We start from the raw sequence: 25,161 nt of genomic DNA on the forward strand, positions 1-25,161 counted from the left end.
AACCTTGAAAGATTACCCATCTCCTTTCTTTTCCTCAAGGTCCTTTATAAAGCAGAGCAATGTGCTCATCTGGTTTGCAGTGTAGCCTCCAAATCATTGCTCCAGTGCAACTGAACATGCATCAAGGGGAAGGGAGCTGACTCAGTTCAGGCAGGCCAGGGGAAAGTGCCCATCAAACCACCACTGGATTTTAAGACATGCCATTTGCTTGATGCTATAGCCTGTAAACTCTACACATACACACTTAAGCAACAGTAATGGTGTTTTTTCTGAACTAAATCTTTGCTGAAAACTTTTGCCAGTACAGAAACAACATTTAGGGTTAGATTTAGTTTTCAAAATTTGAAGGTTTTACAAGTTTGGAGAGTTTTAATACCAAAAACTAGGGGAAAGTTTGTGTCAGTACACTTACACCACAGATAAGGACCATTTGTTTATCTTAGAATTGGGTACAAGAAATTTGTACTTTCTATACTTAAAAGAGATTGCTCATTTACTAGCTGGTTTTGGGTTGGGTTTTTTTTTTCCAAGTACAACGTATATCAAGTGGACAGAAGTAACATACTGTAACTTTTTCCCCCCAGATACTAAAAGAAGCTTTTCCTGTGGCCGGTCTTTCCCACACCTAAGGGACACTGGGGCAGAAGTTTTACAGCTGCAGAGGGATGGCATCTTCTGTGCTCCAGCTGTTCTGCTTAAAGATGTTCCTGCTTTCCTCTGCCACTGCCACCCAGCAGCTGGCAGTGCTGCCCCTCTGGTTTTGCTAGTGGAGTTCCTTGCATGATTTCTCTTTGGCCTGAAACCTGCTAGCTCAGCCAAGCCAGTTCAGATCCACAGGTCACATTGCTTAAAATAAACTGGCTCATTTGGCCTTGAGTATTTTAGAGAGTGTTCATGCAAACCCCTCTGCTGGCATAGCTGTTGGGCAAGGTGTGAAAACCAGGGAGAAGTAATGTGTTGCGGTGGCTAAGTCCACTTTACACCCCCCAAGCTGCCTTAAAAGTGGTCTCTCCTTACAACAGTGTGCTAGAAAGTTCTCCCTTTGTCTAGATTCTGCTGGTCACTGGCCCTCTCCCCCCTCCCATCCCTTTTCCCATTGGCCCCTGTTATGTCATTCAACCTTGCCTCTGCCCCCTAGCCCTTAGACTATTGTTTTTGGATGCTCTGCCCACCTTTGGGAGTTTTCGGGATAAAATGGGCACGGGCTTTCAGTTCTGGGTTCTTCTTGCCTCTGTTCCCTTCGGGGTGTTGCCATTAAACGCCTTGGAATTGCATGCAGAGAGCCCCTCTCACCTCCTTGTCTCCGGTTCGTGCACAGACTGTGTGTGTGAGCGGCTGTTCGCGACCACCTGCGAAGGTGAGATCGTGTGCACGCGTGGGTGCTGGGAGAGCGCTGCCTGAGCGTGTCCATGAGGGACCCAGTAGGGACAAACGCGACATCGATCCACCGAAGCCCTCTTCCATAGTAATGTTGTCAATCCAGTGTAATGTTGTGTGATAAATTAGCTATTCCCTAAGTTTGAGCCACTTTAAACACAAGAGAAGGTGACAGAAGTGGCTGTAGCTTGGTTGTGTCCAGCAGACTTGCATTCAGGTGTGATGCTAAGCATGCAGTGATAAGTAAACCCATATGCAAATATTTTTGTTCACACTGGTATTTAGACATTCATTCACAGTTTTCTCCCCTCTAAAGACTAGCATGGGCTTATGCCTGCATTTTGAGGTTGGTTTTCTTTGCTTCACATTAATTGATTAGTCATTTATTTCAGTCAGTAGAGATCAATGATGATGTGTCGAACCTTTGCTACACTGGAGACAAAACTTCAATTTAGACTCCAACATCATCTCTAAGTTGACCAGTTAGAAACGTAAGAGTTGATTAGGAGGTGCTCTCAGCAGCTCATGGAGCTTAACCTGGCAGCAGACAGCTAATGCTCCATAATCCCAGCTATGGAAAGGCCTAAGGAGTTTGAAGAGTTCAGTTTGGTAATTTAACTAGGAAATCCCTGATCATTCCTCCAGAAGAAAAATTAAGAATATGGAGAAGATAATGTGGTCTGGACACCTCAGGAGGAACCCAGATGCTGAACAGGATTGATTGGTCTCTTTGACCTCAGTCAGAATCCTGTTGCTGCAATATCTAAGTGGATTGTCTGCCTTATTGTGTATTACCATGAAAGGATGGCTGCACCAGAGTCACAACGAGAAGATCCCTTCTCTGCTGCAAGGTGTATCATCAATGGTATTGCTCTTTAAATTCCCTACCAGTAGATGACTATAACCTTCATGAGTAGAACTGACAGAAGGACCAGGAGAATAAACGTAGTTTCTCAGCTTGGAAGTCACATATGAGAATTAATTAAACCTAGTGGGTTTTTTTCTTAAATAAGGGAGGTTAAATTAAATTATTGAGAAGAACCTTGTTCCCTTGCATAAATGCAGCGTAGTATTTCAAAAATCCTGACCACGAGAGAGAAGAAAAAAATCACAGGAAAGAAAGCTTGTTATTACAAAATCCAGGAAGTCTGAAGGGAACTCTAGTACACTGGCAGTAGAGGTATTCTGACTCAAGAAACTGCTTCACAACCACATCAGTCAAGTCAGACATGGTATTTTAAAGACTTTTATTGAAGCGCAAAAGGCCTGCAATAACCAACATCGTAATTTCTGCCAGAGAACAGGAATTAAATAGTCATTTCGGTATTTTATTTTATGATCATCATTAACTGTCTTCTGCACCCAGATTATAAGATATCTCTTAGCTGTGTTCTGCATCCACAGAATCACAGAATCAATTAGGTTGGAAAAGACCTCTGAGATCACCGAGTTCAATCTTTGACTGAACACCACTGTGTCATCTAGGCCAAGGCACTGAGTGCCATGTGCGGTCTTTCCTTAACCACCTTCAGGGACAGTGACTCCACCATCTCCCTGGGCAGTCCATTCCAATCTTTAATCACCCTTTCTGTGAAGAAAGGTTAATTGGACATGAGGAGAGCTGCTAGGTTGTTCTTAAAACCTATCCCGTTCCTTGGTCTTGAGGAGAGGCTGAGAGAATGAGTTGGGGGAGGAAAGTCATATTCAGATGGCCTGATTTCCATGTAAATTCCTGTGTCAGATGTTACCTGAAGTTTTAAAGTCTGTTAAGAGGAAAGAATTAGACACAGAAACTAGTGTTCTTATATAGGCCCTGTGACAATGTACCCTGATAGCTAAATGCAAGTAAGCATCACTCAGCCACCTTCCTCTTGGACTAGTTCATTTATGGAAGACATGGGAAATGTAGGAATACCAGTGGTGCCACTTTAGCACAGCAAATTCACAGCTTCATTTGTGTTCTAGAGTACCAGTCACTGGCTGTCATGGTGCCCTGACTGAAAACCAAAATATCTTGTTAATCTGTGTGTGCTAATAGATTTTCTGTGTTGCAGAATATGAACATAATTTTGAATAATTCTGCTCTCATAATGCATATAATTTCTACTCTAAGTAACTACTCGGCCTTTTAGCAATAATTCTTGATATTTTTAAAGATACAGGTTATAATTGATATTTGTGAGTTATAATTACCTCTTGAAAAAAGAGTCCACTGAAATACCTAGCCACTACTACTCAGTACGTTTCCATGTGGAGTGCATGCAATCGCAATAATTCTAGTTAAATAAGAGGTTGCCTACATACTGGCCTATTTAATGGGTTTTACATCCAAGAACAATCAAAAAGAAAAATCTAATGTTCTGTCTCTAGATTTTCTACTTTTTATTTCGGGTTCCACTCTTTGGCTCCACTGTGGCAGAAAAGAGATGCTTTATGCCTGTGATACAATTGTATTCTGAAGCCCCAGGCCTTGACCAGTACAACTAGTTCTTATGGGTAGCTTCAATAATTTAAAAGCAAATCTAGCACTGGGAGAGGAGGGGAAAAACGCTTTTTGTGAAGTTAGACCCCACATACACATCCAGCAGTCTGGAAGAGTTTCAGGGATGAGCAAGACCCACTGTTTACCATAGAGTTGCAGTCATGCATGTCACTTACAGGACCTGTTCTTGGCTAGAACAGTTCTATAGGTTATGGGACAGTCAAAAGAATGGTGGCCCTTTGCTTCAGGGGCACCTGCTGAACAGACATTACTATAGACTGTGTTTAGATCCTATTTAATCATAAAATAATGGAATATGCTGAGTTGAAAAGTACCCATCAAGATCATGAAGTCCCACTCCTGGCCCTACACAGGACACCCTAAGAATCCCACCCACCACGTGCATGGCACAGATCTTCCCTACATGAAGTACTGGAAAATGTAAAGCTGTTGGTTTTCATCCTTGTGTATATGCTCCATCAACAGGAACAGCATAAATAGAAGGAGGCTGGATGGGAATAAAAGGAGAAGCAGGGAATGACTGGTAGTGTTATGTATAGCAGAGACTGTAGGAAGAGAGAAGATGAACAGGAGGAAGGGCAACTATATGAGTAGCAAAGAGAGGAGAAGAGATCAACAGACTGGGAGAAGGTAAACCTGCAATGATAGAAGGGCCAGAAAACTGTTAATGGAAAAATGAGAACAGAGAGAAGAAAGAGAGATGGCACATTCTGTTATTTAATATAAGGCTTAATGGGCCAGGTACTCAGAAGAATTTTTAATCTAAATAAGGCAACTGAGTCATCTTCTTAACCTGAATTCTCTAAGTGTTCCCTTATGACCAGATGAATGTATGTGTTATCTCATAATGTGATTATGACAGAAGATGCAAGCAAAGCAGGTTTGAACACAGTATCTGTAGCATATAGGGACAGCTCTTAGGAAAGTTGGGAACAGATGGAAAGTCAGTGAACCTACCCAACTTTTGAAGCAGAATACTTGAGAAAGCTGCTTTTTTGTTTGAAATACTACTTAAAGATCAGCACACACACACACACCCCTTCACTTTCCCAATCAAAGAGGGAGAATTGATAGCTGAGAGCTATGCAGATCTTGATCCTGTAATTTTTTAGCCATAAAAGATACTTTGCCTACCCACCTTATAAGCAGTCAGGTGCAGCACAGACATTATTCAGTCAATTTTTCTGCACAGAAAAAATCATAAATTCCTGCCAATGAGCAAAAAGAACTTAAGGCAACATCCATTTACTTGTGTTCATTTTACATGGCTTTATAAGGCACTGTGCAACATTGCAGCTTGTTGCTCCTCAGTAACGTTTCCTATCTCATTTATGTTGTAGCGGTGAATTTGATTTCTCTATCTGCTACCCTCTCCCTGCACCCATGTGTGACATTGAACTGCATTGCTTTGGCCAAAATTACCAAAGTACTTTCTGTAATATAGTCCTAAATGGCACTCTCAGATTTAAGGTGAGATTGTTTCTAAAAATACTTTTCTATAACTTGAAGAAGAAAGTGCTACAGAAACTGAAATTTTAACTATGTTTCCTACAGGTTTTCTTACTCTAACGCGTACATGTTGCACTGTTTGCTTTTCATGCAAGAAATACTGTGAGAAGTATAGGCACAGATTAGTTCAAATAATTTTATTCATCAGCTATGTGTGGAAACACAGAATACTGAGAGAGCCATCAGCAGGCTAAGAGATTATTTAAAGTGATACTGCCAAATTCTCAAGTGCCACTTCAGTATGTTAGTGGATTAGTGTTTAATCATTACTTTAAAATGTGTTGCAGACTCCAAAGTGGTCTGCTCTACAAGGGGAGCATGTTGAAAAACTGGAAATGTAAAGGCTAAGATAAGAACGCTGCCTAGATGCTGTACAGGTTGTAGGACAGTCTGAAATGAGAGCTGGTTCCCTCCCTTCTGTGACCAATAAGGTTTGTGTGCCTGTGTGATATAACAATATGTAGTGAACTATAAGGTCTGGGAAATTAAAGTAACAAATTAATGACTATTGTGACTTTGAACTCCATTGATCTTTCCCCCTGTCCAAGACAGGGATGGCAATGTGAGCTATTATCAATGTAAAATTTACTGGAAAAAAGCAATGACAGGGGAAGTTAAAATTAGAGCAGTCTTCAGTTTTTGCAATATTAAAGTACAGATGATGAATCACAGTCAATGTAGATAAACCACTTACCTTCATAAGGCTGATGTAGGATGGGAGCAAACGCTCCCCATTCAAATATCCTGTTGGATGCCTGTATACTATCCGACAGGCAGTAATCAGGGCAAAGCAGTACTGAAATTAATTCCTATAATACTGAGGGGTTTAATGAAAATCCCGATGACAAATTGTCTTTGTTGTTCTCTTCACCATTTTCTCTCTTGTATCCTAGGTTAATTATATGGCATTTTAAGAGAAGCTTTTTGAGCATACTGTACATGTTGAAGGAAAAGTAAAATGCTGTCAGTTGCTGGAACTTGCTCAGACTCTCACAAACATATATGAATTTAATGCTGATAGTATTTTAATCTGAGGGCTCATCATTTATATTTTTACCTGTCAAAAGCTCATTCAGCTTCTCTTACCATAACAGGTGGGAGCAAAAAACCAGTATTCTCCCTCTTGCTTGTCTTTTGTAAATAAAATGAAAGAAGCAGTAATTGCACATTTTACAACCTCATGATTTAGGACTAAAAACCACAATTACAGAATGTTTAAATTAGGCACTGCTGTGACTTGCAAAACAGGCAAGACAAGGTGAAAAGTGGAACAGATGTTGACAGGCAGCAAGCAAAATTCATGGGATGCTGAGTTGGGAGGTGTTCTTTGTAATCTCTCTTGATTTTATTTTCCACCCATATTGTCAGACTTAGTCATGGATCATTATTTACAAATTAGTATTTAAAATTATAAATAATCTAAATTATTTTTAGTCAATAAGCATTAAGCGTCTCTACTCCATTACTTTTCATTTCACCTTAGTGAATGAACCCAATTTAGTGAGTATGGCTCCTTGTAAAAGTTCAGTTGCATCTAAATTGACTTCGATAGAGAAAAAAGTTTCATTTAATTTTTTTTTTTTACACTTCATTTTTTTGAGAATCTTTTGTCTGAAAAGAACAAATACTTTGAGCAAAACCTGAAAGTTTTCAGAATGATAACAGCAAATGAAAATAGAGAGTTCAACAGCTCATTCTGGGAACTGTTTGGCAGGTTCCCATGAGAGATTGTCTGGAAGGGCAAGGGGAAGGGGAAGGGAAAGGGAAGGAAACCCAGAGAGGATGCTGCTCTCTGAGGACAACCTCCCCAGACCTGGGCTCAGCTCAGCCCACAGCCCATGCAGGCACAACAGGGAGGCAGGGAGCTCCAGCTTCTCTCCAGTGCAAAAAGGCAGAGGAAGCCAAAGAGCGCTACTCAGGAGCAGAGCGTTGTCAGTCGTGTAGGCAGGGAATTAGGGAAGTCAGAGCTCAGCTGGATTTGAAACCGGTGAGGAACGGAAATGGCAACAAGAAGAACTTCTAGAAGTAGAATCAAAAGGAGGTCTAAGGAAGATGTGGGGCTATGAAGCAAGGCAGCAGACTTGAAGCATACCGAAAAGGCTCAGCAACTCAGCATCTTCTTCTCTTTGGTCTTTTGTGGCCAGTTCTGTCCTCACATCTTCCAAGCAGAATCTGGGAATATCGTGTTGGTGACCAAGTAAGCAAAATGGACATACACAAGTCCATGGGACAAGAGAGAATGTATCCAAGGATATGGAGAGAAGTAGCTAAGGTCACTACAAGGACTGCTTTGTATCTTCTTCAAAAGGTCCAAAGGAATCAGGAGAGGTTCCTGAAGTCTGGGAACAGGCAAGTCTTACATGCGAGCATGAAGGCAGATCTGGGGAACTATTTGCTGATAAAGCTCCCTTCAGTTTCCACAAGGATTTTGAAGAAAACCCTTGTGAAAACCATGTCCAGTCACATGGAGGACAAGAAGGCAATTGGGAACAGCATGGATTCACAAACTGCAAATTGTGGCTGAACAGTCTGAGTGCTTGCTCTGAGGAGATGGCTGCCATGATGGATGAAAGAAGAGGTTATTTACCCTGGCTTCTGCAAGGCCTGTTACATGGTGTTCCTACAGCCAAATAGATGAGACATGGGACTCAAGACTTGAGCATGACTCATGAGACTTGAGCAGTGGACTACAAGGTGAACGCACTATTGGCCATATCATGAGGCTCCAAGAGTTGTGATCAGCTGTAGGAAGTCCAATTGATGAGTGATTTCTAGTAAGACCTATCAGGAATCAACACCAGTGCTGACATTCATTCATGCCTTCACTGCAAATGTACCCAGTGGGACGAAATAAAGCCCTCAGCAAGTTCACAGATGACACCTGATTAGGGGAGCAATTATAGTGCCCAGAGTGCAGGGCTGCCATTCAGAGCATTCTCAACAAGCTGGAGAATAAATCTGGCAGAAACTTTTTTAAGTTCAGCACAGGCCAATGCAAATTCCTGATCATGCAGCAGGACAGGCTTGGCACCAATTGGCTCCAGAGCAGCACTGCATAAAAAGTCCTGGGTGTCCCAGTAGCCAAAAATACTCCAGTGTGGATCAGCAGTGCATCCTGAAAGTCAACACCATCCTGGGCTGTACTAGCAAGAGTGTAGCCAGCAAGCTGAGAGAAGTGATTCTTTGCCCTCTGCTTGGCACTAGTAAGACCCTACCTAGAGGACTGTGTCCTGTTTTGGATTCCACTGTACAAGATGGACACTGACATACTGGAATGAGTCTCTTGGAGCTCCAGGTGCCTGGAGCACACAACATACATGGAGAAGCTGACAGAAAAGGGGTTCTTCTGGCTGAAAGTGAGAATAAGGGGGGGATCTAACTTCTAATAAACTAAGGTAGTTTTCACCTACCTATTGGCAATGTACAGATGAGATTAAGTCAGACACTTCTAGGCAGTGCACCAAAATAGGACTAGAAGCAGCAGTCCCAAGTTGTATTTTGTTTAAATATCAGAAAAATCTTTCCTTTCTTGTGTGGGTATGTGAGTATATATATGTGTGTGAAATACTGGCACAGGTACCTAGACAGTCTGTGGCATCTCCGTTCTTGGACATAGGACAAAGATGTCTTTGAAAGCTCCTGAGCAACCTCTGAACTAGAATGTAACTTCAAAGCTAATCTTGTTTGGGTGATGAGCCCCAAAGACATCTTCCAACCTGCTAATTCCAAGAGAATTTGGCTTTGCTTACTTAAATGGCTGCTTTAATGATTTAAACAGTATTCCTGGGACACTTTGTATTTTGAAGAAAAGGAACAGTGAAAATGCAGATCATTATTATTACCAAAATGTATGTCTTTGCTGCTAGGAAATATTGTAGGAGTGATCATGTACACCAGGATGCCAGAATAGATTGTGGGTTTTTATTGAACAGAACAAAAAAAGTCAGTTATCCCAACCTGCTTATTGTTCCTCGTACAGATCCCATGCCTTACCATTAGTTATCTTACTTACTTATACATGCTTGTTTATATGTTTTCTACTTCAGGTGAGATAAGGTGTATTTTCTTTGTGACTGTATCATCTCTCTTCTATTTCATTTTCCTAATAATTCATAATATTCCTTTTGCTTTAGGCCAGTGCTTTTACAGAATGGTACCTGGTTTCACCAGTTGCAGTAGCCCTATTTCAGATTTTGTGGGAGCTCACTTAAGGCTCATCACTGGGTATGTTGTATAGTTAGGACTCCTTGGTTTTTTGTTCCAGACTGAACATTTATCAGCATTACTCTTGGTCCAGACTTTTATCACCAATCACAAAGAATTGAGATTATTCTGCAATTTTTCAGACATCTTTGGCTTTTACTACATTAAATAATCTAGTATGATTTACTCTCACCTCACTATTCAGCCTTAACCAAATTACCAAGGACTATGCTGAACAGTTTTTTCCTACACTGATCTACTAGAAATCTCTCTGAATTTTGAAGAGTGAACATTTTATTTTCTGCTCTGTGTTTCCTACTGTCTAACCAGTAAGGAGGTTGTGCCCTGTAAAGAAAGTTTCAGCCTGGGAACCTCCAAAGTCTATTACACAGTGAACACTGGTGTAAAGATTTCTTTTCACTTTGCTAAGGCAGAGTCTGATCTTATTTGGGTTCCCCTTTCATATCCAAGTTACTTATCAGCCCTACAGACATTCTGGCAGACTTCCTATTTTGGATGCACTTAAAAATACTTGCTTTATGCCTTTGGAAACTTGCTCTTCAAAATAATTTTTTGGCTGGACTTACTAAATTTAACTTTTCAGAGTTGATATTCTTGCCTATTTTTCTGGTTGGGAAACAAGTTCCACTTTCAGAAGAACTAATAATCACCACTACTGTGCTGTGTATTGAAATGGCATAGAAAAAATGAGAACTCTGGGGAGTTTCTCTTTCCCTTTTCCCTGCCTTCCCCCCAAAATGACCTGACATTAACTAAAAGAGGGTAGATTTGGATTAGATATTAGGAAATTAGATATTGAATCATGCTCAAGTTCATGTTCTCTGTTGTCAGGGTGGTGAGGTACTGAAACAGGTTGCTCAGAGAAGCTGTGGATGCTCCATCCATGGAAGTGTATAAGGACAGGATGGATGAAGCTCTGAGCAACCCGGTTTAATTAAAGGCGGCCCTGCCCACAGCAGGAGGGTTGGAACTAGATGATCTTTAAGGCCATTCCAACCCATTCTATGATTCTAAGGTTTCATGTAATTAAAAGTTATAAAATAATTATTGTTCTTTTTCTGAATTGCTTTCTCTCACTTTAGTGCCTCCTCAGAAAAGATCCTAAAACATGAGGGGAATGCTCATAAAATTCAAACCATGGGGGAAAAAAAAAAAGAAAACTTTTCCAAAAATTAATTGAGAAAGGAGCAGAATTATGAAAGAACAAGCTGGGAAAACTTAAACAGATAAATAAAAAAACTGATCATACCAAAATAATCACTTCTGAAGTACTAACAATTTCAGTGCCACTTGATCTATGGTTCAGTGAGTCCTAGAAATATTCTGAAACTATGAAAGAGTGTGTTTTCTGAAAATTATACCCACATATAGACAGAGGTGTAGATATGGATATATGCATGTGTGTATGCATGTTTTGCCTCAGAAATGCAACTGAGACAGCAAGGTTTCCAAATGCTTTGATGAGATTTGAACAGTGAGCAGAACACCCTAACTAGAGGCAAATTTCATCCTTGGGCACCTGCCAGATTTCATCAGCAGATTCCAAATAGTGGGCTCTGTCTCCTGCAAACAGGTGTGTACAAATGTGATTCCTGGGTATATTCAGGCAGTGGCCAAGCACTGCACACTTGCAGAGGAAGCCAAGGATGGTACCAGATTATGTCAGTGCCTTTGCAGGACTGAGTCCTGCGAGCTTTTGCTCACAAGCCAGTCCAGGAGAGTTGCTGATTTCTCCCTGAGCCAGCTGCTCTGCACAAAAATGGGGGGTCGGTTTACAGTCGTAACAAGGTAAGGCCTTCCAGCCATGTATTGACAACTTTAACATTTTTCCAGATTTGCAGAGAGAAGATATCTTACCTTTTGGAACTGAACAATTATCGAACTTTAGAAATGCACCTACCACCTGTTAAAGGGAAGTAATACAAAGACTAATATCATTCTACGTGCAAATAACATGTCTATTCTTCCTCTAGGAGTTCTGCTGGATTCTGAGTTCTTATTTGAAAGGCCAAGTTGCAGTTGCAGTTGTAAGCATCTTTTTTTTTTTTTTCAACTAGGCTTAACAATGAGACTTTTGATTTATATTTCTGAAGACAGAACTAGGTCCTCCAAATTATTGAAATCGAGGTAAATGATAGCATTGGTTGGTTCTGATTTGCACTTCTTGAGAATTCACTGCACAGCTAGGAGCCATCAGCACCTGGGCTGCGATCACCCCATAAACCACCTGTTTTGTAGCTCACAACAGCTTTGAGTTTGTTTCCCAGTTGGGTCCAAGATGTAAAATTTAACCTGTAAAGCCTCCTGGGATTTGAGCTGTAGCAACTTGAAGGCCTCTGCAAGGTTAGCAACTTTTTTGCACTGAGCACTGAAGAAACCTTTATTTCAGGCAGATACCATCCCCACCCTGAAGCACTCATTATCTCTGAGGCATTTTACACATCATAAGGGCCTTCATGTACCCTGAATAAAAAGCTCTCTGATCATTCACTCTTTGAGATTTCCTTGTCTCCTCATCAATGAATGCTTGCAGGTGTAGTGCTCCCCTTTACCCCCATAAAGGAAGGAAATTCCTTCACGAAGCAAAGCAAGGTGGTTCACAGACACGAAAGGAAAGGCTCAGAGTAATAACAGAGATACAAAGACCTGAGTAAGTTTGAGAATAGTTACCTATTCTCAATCTGGAGAGACTGGCAATATATAGGAGAAATGAGAAGACTGCAACAGTGGAGAAAACAAATACTGAAAAAAACCTCATCACAGATGACACAGAAAAGTGACTGAAGCAAGAAAAAGACTATACCAGGAGACACAACACAGTACACAGCAAAACAAGGTGATGGAAGTTAGAAAAGAAAATGAAAAACCAAATGTTCAAGAGACAAATTTAGGTTTTGTGGGTTTTTTAAAAAGTTCAGTGGAAAATGTACCCATAAAATGGTACATATATAAACCATTTTTCTTCCATAACACTGTAATGCTACAGAATATAAAAGGGCTCTGCTAATAGTAGCTCTGTGAGGTAGGACAAGGTTATTATTTTACATCCTTGGAGCTAAGGTGCTGAAAGATAAAGTGAATCTCAAGAGGGCACAGTGGAAATCTGCAGGTGGAGAAGGGGTCTGAATTTGCTGAGCATCACTGAATTATTTCTCCCTTAGTAAAGTTTCATATATTAAAAAAAAAAAAAAAATGGAAGTAGAAGATGGGGTTTGATATAAAAAGTCATTACAGTACAGCAATGTATGATTTTATGCTGCACAAAATTATTGTTCTACCTTTTTTTCCTGCTGTTGCTACTCTACTGGGCAACAACAGAATAATCTGTTAGAAAAGCTGCAGCAAATCTACCTGCAGAAGGCTTTAGTAACTTCAGCTTGAAACACTAATATTTACTAAAATTTGAGTGTTTTTTGCCAATACTGATGCAACACAAGTTCTGATGGTCCTGTAAAAGGAACAACTGCCAATATACATTTCAAAGCATTTTCTGATTTTACATCTATAATTTACTCTACAGCTCTCCAGTAGTTTCCTGATCAAACAAGTCATGCTCTACCCTGACACACTGATAACTCTTATGTTGCACCAGCATATTGAAATATCTCACAGTGGCCTTTTACATCAAGAATTTCCCTGCAATTTCACTTTCATAAGGAACTTGAAGAGCACAATACAGACAATATATTCTTGATCATTAGAGATGAACTATTTGCTTTTTTGAGCATGATTTTATCCTGGTGACTCTGGAGATGGAATTAAGACTTACACAAGGTGGATTTCATACGGTCAAGGCCCCTGATTCTCAGAAGCATTATGACACCAGTGGACATAACTTTGTGGAATCTTCTGAGAAGGCAGAAGAAGCCAAGTTAAATTGAGTCTTCAGCTTTCAGCAGCAACTGGACTGGCTGTGAGCAGAGGCAAAGCAGAAATCGTCTAAGGTGGCAGGCTCCTGGAAAGACGAAGCACACATCCCTTAACATCTGTCCACCCTAATTTTGTCCATATTAGGACAGGGAAAAACAGGTTGTCTGAAAGTGCTGCTGCCTCTAAAGTAGGAGTGGAAACTATGGGTAGAATGCTCAGTGCCAGCAGCTGTGATAGCTGACTGCTATCAGTCCCTGGAGGCAGCCAGATTAACAGCATGGATCCTCTAGATCTCTCCATTGCAATTCCCCACTTTTCTGTGGCAGGCAGGGGTGGCCCTGTCCCATCTGTTATTTTAGGAGGATTGACTGTCAGTTTTGTCTGAGGCGTTGAAAAGTCTTGTGCTGGCTCTAGAATAAAAGGCATGCAAAATGATTATAGTGAGGAATATTTTAAATGAGGAATAATCATGGCATTACTTATATTTAGAAATTCAGGGAGCGTCCTTGGTCTCAATGTAGTGTGTAGTATGCTACATATTCCAAAATGTAGATGACCTTATCAGCGTTTTATTCTCCACTTCTGGCTATCTCAGTTTTGTCTTCTTCTACCCCAAGCTCTTTGTGAATTCAACAATTTAATATTAAAAACATTTTCATTCAGAATGGACAGATGGTCTACTATCACTGTCTGCTTTTGAGATTTGAATCACAAAGGTTCAGTTTTGACTTTAAAACTTCCCTGTGTTTGGGAGATTTTGGTAATTTCCATACCTTTTATCAATGGAATTTCCAGACATTACCAATTCAGTAGCCAAAGTCAGAAATTCTAAGTGGAACTTCCCAAGTTCTCTTCCACAACTGTCTGATTGATTTTTGTGCCGTGGAGCTTTGTTCCTTCAAACTGGCAAACCTCAGACCTTTTAAGATGGAAGTGAACCATTCCTTTAGATTTCTGAATTGTTCTCTTGGTTCATTATGGGCTTGTGCTACCCCCTCATGTTGCAGCCACTGTTTTTCATAGTGGCAGAATTTTTGAACGTAACTGCTTCTCTGGTTTCACAAATCAAGATAGCTTTTTTTTTAGTTAATTAATTACTTTTTACAATTGTTCATAAGTGTCACAGTGAACATATTATCACATATTATAAACCCCCTTTTTGTCGTCTGTATTAGGTCAAGGATTGTATTATGAGGCTCATGAGGATTAAATTTCTCACTCCTTATTTCATACTCCTTATGGCTGCTTCCTGTTTGGTATACTACTGCTCTAGGAGACAGGAGGAACCTTCTGCGAGTTTTGCTCAGGCTCAGTCTAGGGCTGCACTCTAGCCAGTTCACAGGCTTCCTTGCTCTTCCTATTTCTAGCATTTTTCTGGTTGGTTGGTTGGTTGGTTGGTTGTTTTTCCCAGATGCAACTTATTCCAAGAGTAAGCAAGCTCTGATGTTTGTATGCACACATCCTTGCCCTTCTTTGTGAAAACCCTTCGAGCACTGTGGCTGGAGGCTTACTTCAGCTTTGCAGTTGGACAGTGGCTCCTGTTATTTCAGTTGTCATTACTGTCAAGGAGCTTGATTAGTTTTTATAATAATCCTCAGTGAAGACTGGATATTTGCTTCCAGTTTTTGATGAACTATTAGGAAGCCACTCCAAAGAAAATTGCTTCTTTGAGTTTTTAAAAAAGAAAATGGTTGGCGATTTAAAATAAATTTTAGCTCTGAGATTAGTAGCATGTAGATGTTATTTAGACTTTATACAAAAAATACAGTGATTTCTTCTTTGTACCACACAACTAGCAACTCCTCTTACACCTGCTTAGTCACATTTTTGCCAATCAGCACAAGCAAACTTCCCAAGGGCAGCTTTGATAAAATGGCACACTCCCCATGCTGGTAAAAATGACCTGCTGCTTTCCCTGTAAATAACCAAACACAGAGTCAGAGGCTGTTTGAAAACCCAGGGCTCACCCAGAACTGTGGAGTGTTGCTTTGCCAGCATGCAGGAGAAGAATTAGTTCATGCCTGTTAGGGATAATCCTTTCCCTGCTAGTAAAGTCATCCTGAGCCAGTGACCCTTTGAAAATAGGAAGGAAATATTTGCCACCTCTGGTCTTCTATGACCCTGCTGGAAGAGACATTCATGTCTCAAGACACCCTGTGCACCCTTCTTTGTTTTCTGCTGATCATCTACTGGTTTCACTCTGTTTCATCTTGTCTCTTCACTGCACCAGTCTGGCTGGGTGGTGAGGCACTACAAAATTATGTTAAGCAAGACCTAAGGGCAGACATCCAAGAGCAAGATTGAGAGCAAAAGAGTATAAATAAAGCCATGACAAATTCGCTTCCAGAGTATACTTAAGCATGACTCCACTTCCAAGTATCCCATGAGGGATTTCTTTTGCACTGCTCTGCAGTGAGAGCAGAAGATGGTGGATACATAGTCAGATTTCTTCCCAGATGGTGAGCTCACTTCTGTGTGGCTTTCATTTTTATATGCCCTGTATTCCTCTGGGACTCTGCTTCTGGATGCACATGCAAATGCTGATTACGTCCTGTCTTGAGAGGTACCTCAGATACTTAAAAGTTTATTTTCATGTGAGCCTGGCAGGGCTGCTAGCAAAATACTGCTGATTTTGCCTCCTGAGATCAGAATTGTTGTGCACCAAGAGTATATTCTCCTTTTGTCCTTTGGCAGTCTGCTGACAAGCTGCCCCTGCCCATGAGATCCTTTAATTCTCATCATGCTCCACTGAGGTTATTTATACAATCATCATATGTCTATTATAAGATATCAGTTGTGTGTGTTCTGCAAGGTTCATGATCACTGGTACCTTAGTGGCATTCTACAGACATCACACTTTAATAACATGGATATCTGATGCTGTAAAATTCATATGGTATGGGTGTTAATGCAACTTGCACCCCGTGTTTCAGATGGTGTCTTTTTGGAAGATCAGCTCCTCTTTGCTTTGCTATGTGTCTAGGTACAAAGTGCATTTTCTTCTGATCTAACTGCACTAGAATTCCAGGCGAAGGATATCACTTTAATAGAGCTATACTATAATTCCATTAAAAAAAAAAAAAAAAAAAAATCCTGGTTTTATCTTGAATGTACAGTGCTCCTGGTTCCCTGCAGATAGTCTCCCTTGACACAGAAACCCAGACACTGATTTTGAAGATAGAGTTCATTTTGGACTTTATTGAGGCAATAGACCTTGGTTTTGGCTGCCTTCAGAGAACAGAATTTCAGTCAAGCAGAGCTGATGTTGTAATCTTGGATGATGATGGCATTTGTGATTGTTCAGTGAGCCTTCCAAGGGATCAGCCTACATCTCTGGGTTTGGATGCAATTATTTTCATTCTGACAAAATTATTTGTGGTGTGGAAGGAGATCACGACTAAAGCTGGGGTAGATTTAGATCTTTACCAAACATGAGATGTTTTATTGTTTGCATCATGTCCTGCGCTTTTAAAATTTTCAAAGTCAGCTGAGTAAAAGGCCTGATTTTCTTTTCAGAATGGTGTATGAGGTCAGCTGTCTAGAGATATTTCTCTCTTCACAGTATTTTTAGGAAAGAGGCAAATGTGTAGATTTTTAACATTATGCTAAAACAGCCATCATATTGAGATTTTCATTTTAGAAAACAACTGGCTATGAATGAAAGATTTCTCCTCTCTTCCCTTCACTAATTAATTTTTTAAAACACAGCTTGGCTCTTTTTTTTTTATTCCTAAAATGATATCTGTTTATCTGTGTAAGATAGCTGTAAACCAAAATTATGCAATTAATTGATTGATGTGTTTCAAATGCTGTATATGTGGGCTTTTATCCCCTTTCTCCCTCCCACTAATGAGCAAAAGAATTCTATGTTTAGGGGATTATACCACTAGGATCATGAGTTTAATGTGAAGCTCAAATAATTGGCATTGACAGTTTTATCAAACAAGAATAAAATTAGAATGGTAAAGTAAATGCAACCTAGAGAAATGAGACAGAAGGCAGAAGCAGAGGAGCAGGTTTTTTCCACCACTAGTGTTTTTGTAGTTGGTGGCCACACAAGCATCTTTCTGACATGTATTGCTTGGTGTGGTGGGCTGACCAAAGCAGGAGAGAGGTAGTAGGATCAAAAGTTTTCTCAGGCTTTCCAGCTACAGATACCTTCTGATGAACAGGGCTCCTAATCACTCGATAGAGCTATATGCTTTATGCATCACTTACCACAGCTTTCTCTTGCAATCTTTGGTTTATTCACATCTAGTGAACTTCATTGTGCTTTCATTTTTTGGAGAACTAAATTTTTACTGTTTATCTGTTTGAAAGCAAGCTCTTGTAACACATAGTATAGAGTCAATTGAACACGGGCTTTTAGAACAGAGTATTGACTATTCTTTCTTCAAAGGTTAGACTTTATTTCCAAATTTTGGATCGTTTTTTGTGCTTTTCTTTCTCCTATTTTTTTTTTTTTTTGAAATCTAGTGTGCGGTGCACCAGAGTTTGATCCAGAATAATCGAAGCACATGCTTAAGGAAAAGAATGGCATGCGGTTCATGAACCCCATAATTAGTTCCCCTTCCTAGCTCTAAGCAGTAATTAAATCTGTCACTTCTGCTCTGCTGATTCATTTATTTAGCTATTTAATTGCTCAGCTCAATACGTCTTTATCTCCGGAACTGCAACATTTTATTCAGGCTAAGGAATAGCAGAAGCCATTATTATTTTTTGTCCAAGGGCACGGACATGTAAAAGAAAAGAACACTAATACTAGATGATTTGGTGGTGTTGTCAGTTTTCACTTATCAAACAAAACAGTATTTAAGGGAAAACTTCAACCAGTGCTTGAGGAGAATTTTCCGTACACAGGTTTCCTTCCCCAGGAAATTATGTCAAATGCAAGGACCCAATGTATCTGGTCCAGGTTTCCATTGCCATAATGAGTTAACCTAAAGCACTTCCAGATAATGCATAATTCTCTATGAAATGAGTGATCTATTGGTGGAATACTTTATAAACAAATTTAAATTGCAAATATACATTATATTGTTTATAAATTAAACAGTATCTTTTCTTTATACATTTTCATTTTGGGACATTGCTCAGTCGGGGAGATTTCTGTCATCTGTCTCTTAGATTTATCATCAAATAGAGCATTTTAATCTGAAAAGCAAATGGCATTTGGAATACTTTCAAGTTTGCATAGACAACCCTTCTGAATACCCCTCTGTGAGGTATATTTCCATACATGCAGTTTTTCTCATATTACATTTTCATCAATCCTTAAGGGAGATCGCAAGATTCCTCCACCATTTCTATCCACAGGTTGGAAAAGCTGGTGTAGGAAAGCAGCATGCAAAACAATGAGGAGCAGATCACGACAGATCAATACAAACAGAGCCTTTTGGCAAAAGGAGAAGTTTTTTTTATTTTTATTTTTATAACCCTTTTTATTTACCCTCTTTGAACTGTGGAATGACAGATACAAAAATTAAAGATACAAAACCCACCCGGAATTCAGAGACAAGGATATTTTTATGTCACTTCTGGCATCGGTGACTCAGTTCCACCAATTTATTCACCTGCCTGGCTGGCTAAATTTTTATACCATGCACACAGCCTTGCATTTCACTCTATTAGTGATTTATTTTTGCTGTCTTGTTATTCAGTTACAACTATGCAGTTATTTAAGTCATTGCTCATATTTTTGCCAGGTAAGCTTATTATTCTAAAAATCTTTTACTTGCTTACCTGGAGGGTTTTTTGTTGTTGAAGATTACGTCGGGGTTTTTATTCCTTCAGTGAGAGATCTGTCCACTCTTGCAATGCAAAACATGCCTGTACTGCTGCTGTGGACACCCAGCTTGGCCATGACTGAAGTAGAGGCAGGAGCCTCTGTAAAGACCAGCCAGTGGAACTGGCAGGGTTTATTAGCCATATTTCATTGAACACCTTGGAAATACAGCTGGATGTGCTGCCATAACTCTGGCTGCTGTGCTGGGCTGCACAGACCTGCACTATGCCTGTGCCAGAGTGAGGACCTCTGCTTCCCTCTGCCCCCGTCATCAGGGAGAGCTTTGTCAGCCCATGAGTTGGTAGCTTTGCCCCGACAATGCTCAGTCTGTGTTGCTCATGTTGGTGTTATTGTTTTGCATCTGTGCACTCGGGGTTACTCAAAACTCTTTGTTGAAATAAGGAATATTTCTGTCCCTGCTGAATCTAGGAAGTCTGGAAATCTTGCGGGCAGTTTTGTTCTTGCAAGCCTGCACATGTGATTTTTTGGACTAGAGTTTTGCAGGAGCTTCACTTAAATATTCTCTCTTTTAAATGTGTTTCTTTAAAAGATCTTCTAAAGTACACTCTTCATTATGTTGGGCACATGCTTAAATTCAGGGAATTAATAAAGCAGCAAAACCCCTCTGTGAACATCCTTTGTGGATAAGGGTGCTTTGAGAATAAATCTGTATGTGACTTGGTTTAGTTTGAGAAAGCAGTGTTCACTGCAGCAGGACAAACAAGTATGATCAGAGGAGGGCATGGGAATGAAATGGAAAAAATAACTTTTTTTTTGTAGTAGAAGTTGATTTTTGAGTGATGGAAACCTGACAGAGGCAACACAGGGTTAATTTCAGATGGCCTTTATCTCAGTTCTAAAAGAGCATGAGGTTGGTCAATAGGATTAACTACTTTTACACAGATTTGTACATAAACATTGAGGCACAAGACTTGGACATCAGCTGAGTGCCCTCCCTCTGCAATGATTACATTCTTGAACGTCTGGGGAGGGAATTAGGTGACAGTGGCTATTGGCTTCCCCTCAGATGAACCTAGCTGTTGACATCCGGCCATCAACAGACTGGAAATTACTATCTCGAAGGGACTGCAGAGTTTACAAGCAGTCTTATGGGACCAAAACCACTCCCTTCTTCCACTCTGCCCCCCCTCCTCATGCTAGAACCAGTGGCATCCCGCTACTTGCACAGTGTGAACTGGACGTTTTTGAAGTGGTGCACAAGCCCAAGGTCCAGGCACTGCTGGTGGAGGCTCTGTGTTTGATCAAGGGTGTGTGGGCTTTTTGTGAGGTTGGTCAGTTGGTTGGTTGGTTGTTTTTTTGTTAGTTTTAGCTATCTCCCTGTATAGTTAGAAACTTCGGGCTGGAGTTTCTCCTCACAGCACCAGAATATGTTAGTGTAAAATGTGTCTAAATCAAATTGCATTAAACGTGTAAAATGTGTCTAAATCAAATTGCATTAAACCCTCCAGTCTTCATATAAATGCACCCCTGTCTGTACTGTACCAATGTATTGCTTTACTTACTGGTGTACTGGGAACTTCTTGTTAACGTTTTAATTTAGAGAAGTCACCACTTGTACTATTTGTGTGATGCACCATATCTGTGGGGTTGGAGGCTACCTCTGCCCAGCCCTGGTCAGTCGACTTGGTTATATAAGGTGCACAAACTTGGGTACCTATAAATATTAGCGAGCAGATGTCACAAAGGGATTGTGAACGAGCTGCTCGGGACCTCGAAAACATAATAGCTTGGCACCCAGAAATACACAACTTTGATAACACGCTACAAGGTCACATACTGGGGGGAGAGGGTAAGGAGGTGGCAACTGCTTTTAATCTTTGTCTCTTTTATAAAAAAAAAACAACCTACTTTTCTTGCTTTGTGTTTCTGGTATACATCGGATATTTACAATTTTTATCACATTAGGATATGACATTCCTGGCCTTGCCAGTGCTTTTGTTTGGATATTTATAGCAGCTTCTGGTCATTGTTGAGCAAAGGCGATTGCCCTGCCCTCTGGCCCTTTCTTAAGCAGATTTTGGGCAGAAGCTCCTCTCATGTGGCACTAATTGAAGTGACTGGCGGAGGGGGTGTTGTGAGCACACTTGTGCTGATCTGCCAGGGTCTAAGCCAAGGGAGGAAGAGAGGAAAGAACAGGGAGAAGGGAGGAAAGAGGAAGGAAAAAAAAAAAGGAGGGAAAAAAAAAAAAAAAGCCGGGCTTTGCCTCACTCCGGCAGAGCGGAGGGCTGTGAGGGCTGCCGGCCATCTGTCCGCGCAGGGCGGCACGGCGGGAGCTGCGCCCAGGGAGGCGGGAGCGGAGCCGCTCCGCAGGTGGGTGCCGGCCCCGCGGGGCTCCGCGCTGCGCTCGGGGGTCGCGGGGGCCGCCCGCGGTGGGCGCTGCCCCGGGTGGGCGCGGGGTCTTTGTTGTGCGGCGGCGGGAGCCGAGCGGGCCGCCCCGCGGGGAGCCTGGCGGGCCGCGTCCCGCCGCGCTGCCGGCCCGGGACGGGCAGCGCCGGGCCAAGTCGGGAAAACTCCACTTGCGAAAGCCCGAACACAACAAGTTGCTGTGTAACTCCTCCGTGCGGAGATGGGGCTGGTTTATCCGCCGCACGAGTGAGCCGCGCTGAGCGAGATCCGTCAGGGACTGTGAGTCGGGAAGTGTGGGCTTCCCTCGGGTGAGTAACCCCGCCTGAGCCGGGGCTCCGGCGCTGGAAGGCGATAATATTATCCGGAGCCTGCTCGGTGTGTGTCCGTGTGTCCCCGGTTAATGGTTCCCTGCAAGTTTAACGTGAAGCGGAGAGAGGCCGAGGAAGACCGCAGGGGTTGCGGAGGGATTAGGAAGGCAGAGGCTATTAAGTTTCTGATGTGCTGTAAACCAGCATCACTGTCAGAAGCAACCAACCTGGAATATTGTCCCATGTTTTGGAATTTGTGTTGGCATTGGAAGTTACCACCTTCCGTTTAAGCGTTAACGTTTCTGAAGGCTTTTCTTGCTGTTGTTTTTGAGTTGCTGTGTAAACAGCCTGAATAAACAACCTTGTCGTCGCTCTGGGAGTTGTGCAGTGGGGGAAAAGTGAACTTCCAAGTGTGTGTTTCCTAAAGAAAAGTTAGAAAGTATATGGTAGTTTAAAGTTAACAGTAATAATAGAGGAGTCTGGACTTCATACCTCATTACTATGGTAATTAATATTATTATTTTTGAAGATGAAAGAAATGTTGTTCCTGTGTGCCTAAAACTATGTTTTAATGTCCTTTATGCATCTGTTAGAATGTCCTGTTAGTGGATATGATTATGTTTAGTGTACAATTTGTATTTGTGTTTCTGATAACCTTCCTAGTGCTACTGGAAAAATAAACACTCAGTTAACGCACATTACCTAAACATATTTTAACAGCTCAGGCATAAATTACAGGCTACAAAATTCAGTCATAACTGGCAATTCCTTTGCATGTCTATCTTCAAATGTTAAAAATGAATAAATAAGTATGTGTTAGAAGTGTGTGTGTACCATCCAGTCTAGCTGCAGGTGTTGTTTGTTTCTTTTGTTTATGTTTCTAGAAGTAGAACAATAGTGAAAAGTGGAGTTGAACAGCTGGTAATCCATTTGTCCATTGCTTAATTCTAAAAAGATTCCTGGTGCAAAGTTCGTGAATGGTTCAAAGCAGGGTCCAGAAATCGGCCATGCTGAAATCCATCCAGGGTTTATGAAAATAAACGGAAAAGCTGAGGTTTGCTTCCTCACAAACCTCTTAAGAAATATGTCCTCTATCTAGTATGCTGCTCGCTGTATTCAAGGCAAGGAAGAACCTTGATGGATCATGTGGGTATTGCTCCATACCGTCCTTATCTATAATCAGGCGGACAAAAATATTTTTACTTTCTTTAGTCTGGAATAGCTGGTTTCTTACAGAAGACCTCGCCTTTTTTCTTTCTCTCATCTGTGTCCTTGCTGCAAAAACAAATCTTGAAGAATATAAACGTTTGTTTTACTGGTTATGTTCCTTATCTCTCCTGCCTTCCAATTTATGCTGGTTTGAATATTTCTGTAATATTGAAGTCAGTTGCCATTACTTCCTTCAAGGACCCTATTTAAACACATTTGTAGAGTGTGTGCAGTATGATAACGTGTAGCGCCATGGATATATTAATTTTATTCTTACATGGCTCAGTCTGTTTCTCTTGTTACTTCAGAGAAGCAAGAAACATGATGAGCGCTCCATTAGTGGTATTGGTAAGAACTACATTAACGCAAAGCGCACAGTCAGTAAGAAAGTGTTTTTATTTGAAAGCTTCTTGTACCAGACAGCATACTAATAATCACAACCTGTGCCACATATCTTCAGTGCTAGATTGCATTTGCTTTTAGGTTCTTTATAAATACAATTTTTATTCAGAATAGCTGCATTTCCACCAGATGCCCAGGCTCCTTGTTCCTTTGCAGCCTTTGCAGCCTCTGAATGCTGAGGGAATTTGCTGGGCAAAGGACTGGGTGTCCGTGGGGTAGGCATTTCAGGATGCAGCCCTTCTCAGAAGCCAGCCTTGGTATTGTAGGACACTGAGGTCTGATAATAAAGTGAAGTGAAATGTGGTATTAAAAATATAAGTCAAATCCAAAGACTGCTGTGTTGGTCGGATACCCAAGAGCAAGCTGGAATAGCCACTCTGACAGATTACTGAAAATACGGTGAGCGACTTTTGCAAGCCGTGAGGGAAAGTGCTCCATTTTCTGCGTGTGAAGCCACTTTCCACAGATCCGTTGCAGGGCAAGAGGCTCTCCTGGTGAAAGGACCAGGGTTCACATCCCTCATGGTGCTCAGTGCTCGGAGAGGACAGGACACGGGGGAGCAGAGGGTGAGGTGCGTCTCTGCTTGAGAGGGTTGGGAGCCTGGGTCCAAGCATGCTGGGCAGGGACAACTGCATAGGGACCCTGCAGCAGGGTATCACTGCCATGGAAAGTCGTGGAGCAGCTTGCAAAGCTGATGGGGGATGTGACTGCAGCCACGCGTGTGTGTGGCAGAAGTGGAAAAGAGGTATTTGTGGGAGGGAAGGGTTTTGGAGTGTTAGACGTTGTGGCAAGACACACGGTAGTCGTGGTGTAACGTTTTTAAGGTGGAAGAGAGATCAGAGGTCTAGTGGAGCAAGCAGTGAAGGCAGGTGGGTGACACCGGGAGCCAAAGGTCGTAATGCTCCCCCAGGGAGGCTTTGCAGCTGGATGGGTGACTCAGTTTGAGTGCTTTGGAAAGAGCGAGTCAGGAGCAGGGAAGAACCAGCAAGGTTCCCATTTGTCATCACGGACCAAGGAGGAAGCATTGAGCAGCTGAGCTGAGGGGAGATGATGTGCAGCAGCTATAACTGCAGGGCTTACAGCCAAGAGGCAGGGGCACAGTGAATAATCTTTAGCCTTTTCTGTGGCATATGTGAAATTGGGAAGACAAACTTAGAGTTCAGAGCAAAACATAAGGATAGCAACCAAAATGATTCTGTAGCACTGAAGCTGTTTACTCTCATTGCTATTCTCTCCCCAAGATTTTAATTAGTGGGATCATCTTCTGATGTTTATAACAACATGATTGGGGATTGTAGAATGCAGAGAAATTAATTTTCTAGACTTTGCCAGATCATTTTCCTTGAAAAGAGACCTAGTTACACTTTTAATAACAGATGCACTCTGTTGTAATCATTTGCTAAGCAACAGGCTCACTGTGCTGCCTATGAAGCACAAAAGCAAGGGACGCCTTGACACGTCATGTAAAGCTTACGTAAAGTTTGTGAACAGCAGCAGAAAGAGTGAGTGATGAATGCTCTGGGTTTTGTTCCTTATATTAAAATAGTTTAAAGTTGGGTATTTTTCTCTGCTGGCTGCCATCAGCAATCGAAGTATCAACAGGAGAA

The 25,161-nt window shown here is 41.4% G+C and overlaps 1 protein-coding gene across 20 annotated transcripts in view; it reads left to right on the forward strand.

Annotated features, from left to right (window-relative positions):
• LOC121674511 (poly(rC)-binding protein 3-like) overlaps positions 1-25,161 on the forward strand; it is a 520,331-nt gene that overhangs the window by 356,699 nt on the left and 138,471 nt on the right. The window contains exon 1 of one of the 20 annotated variants that reach the window (XM_042048900.1): positions 20,999-21,078. The exons of 17 other annotated variants lie outside the window; for them this stretch is intronic. The gene's annotated coding sequence lies outside the window, so the exon portion shown is untranslated. Of the gene's footprint in view, positions 1-20,998; positions 21,079-21,303; positions 21,600-21,740; positions 21,944-25,161 lie in introns of those variants that run through there. 2 more of the 20 variants (XM_042048895.1, XM_042048899.1) reach the window with 2 other exon arrangements.

The sequence above is a fragment of the Corvus kubaryi genome, unplaced genomic scaffold (assembly GCF_017639235.1).
Source record: "Corvus kubaryi isolate FWS band 111438036 unplaced genomic scaffold, C.kubaryi_AGA036_p1.0 68, whole genome shotgun sequence".
In the NCBI taxonomy this organism is placed as follows: domain Eukaryota; kingdom Metazoa; phylum Chordata; class Aves; order Passeriformes; family Corvidae; genus Corvus; species Corvus kubaryi.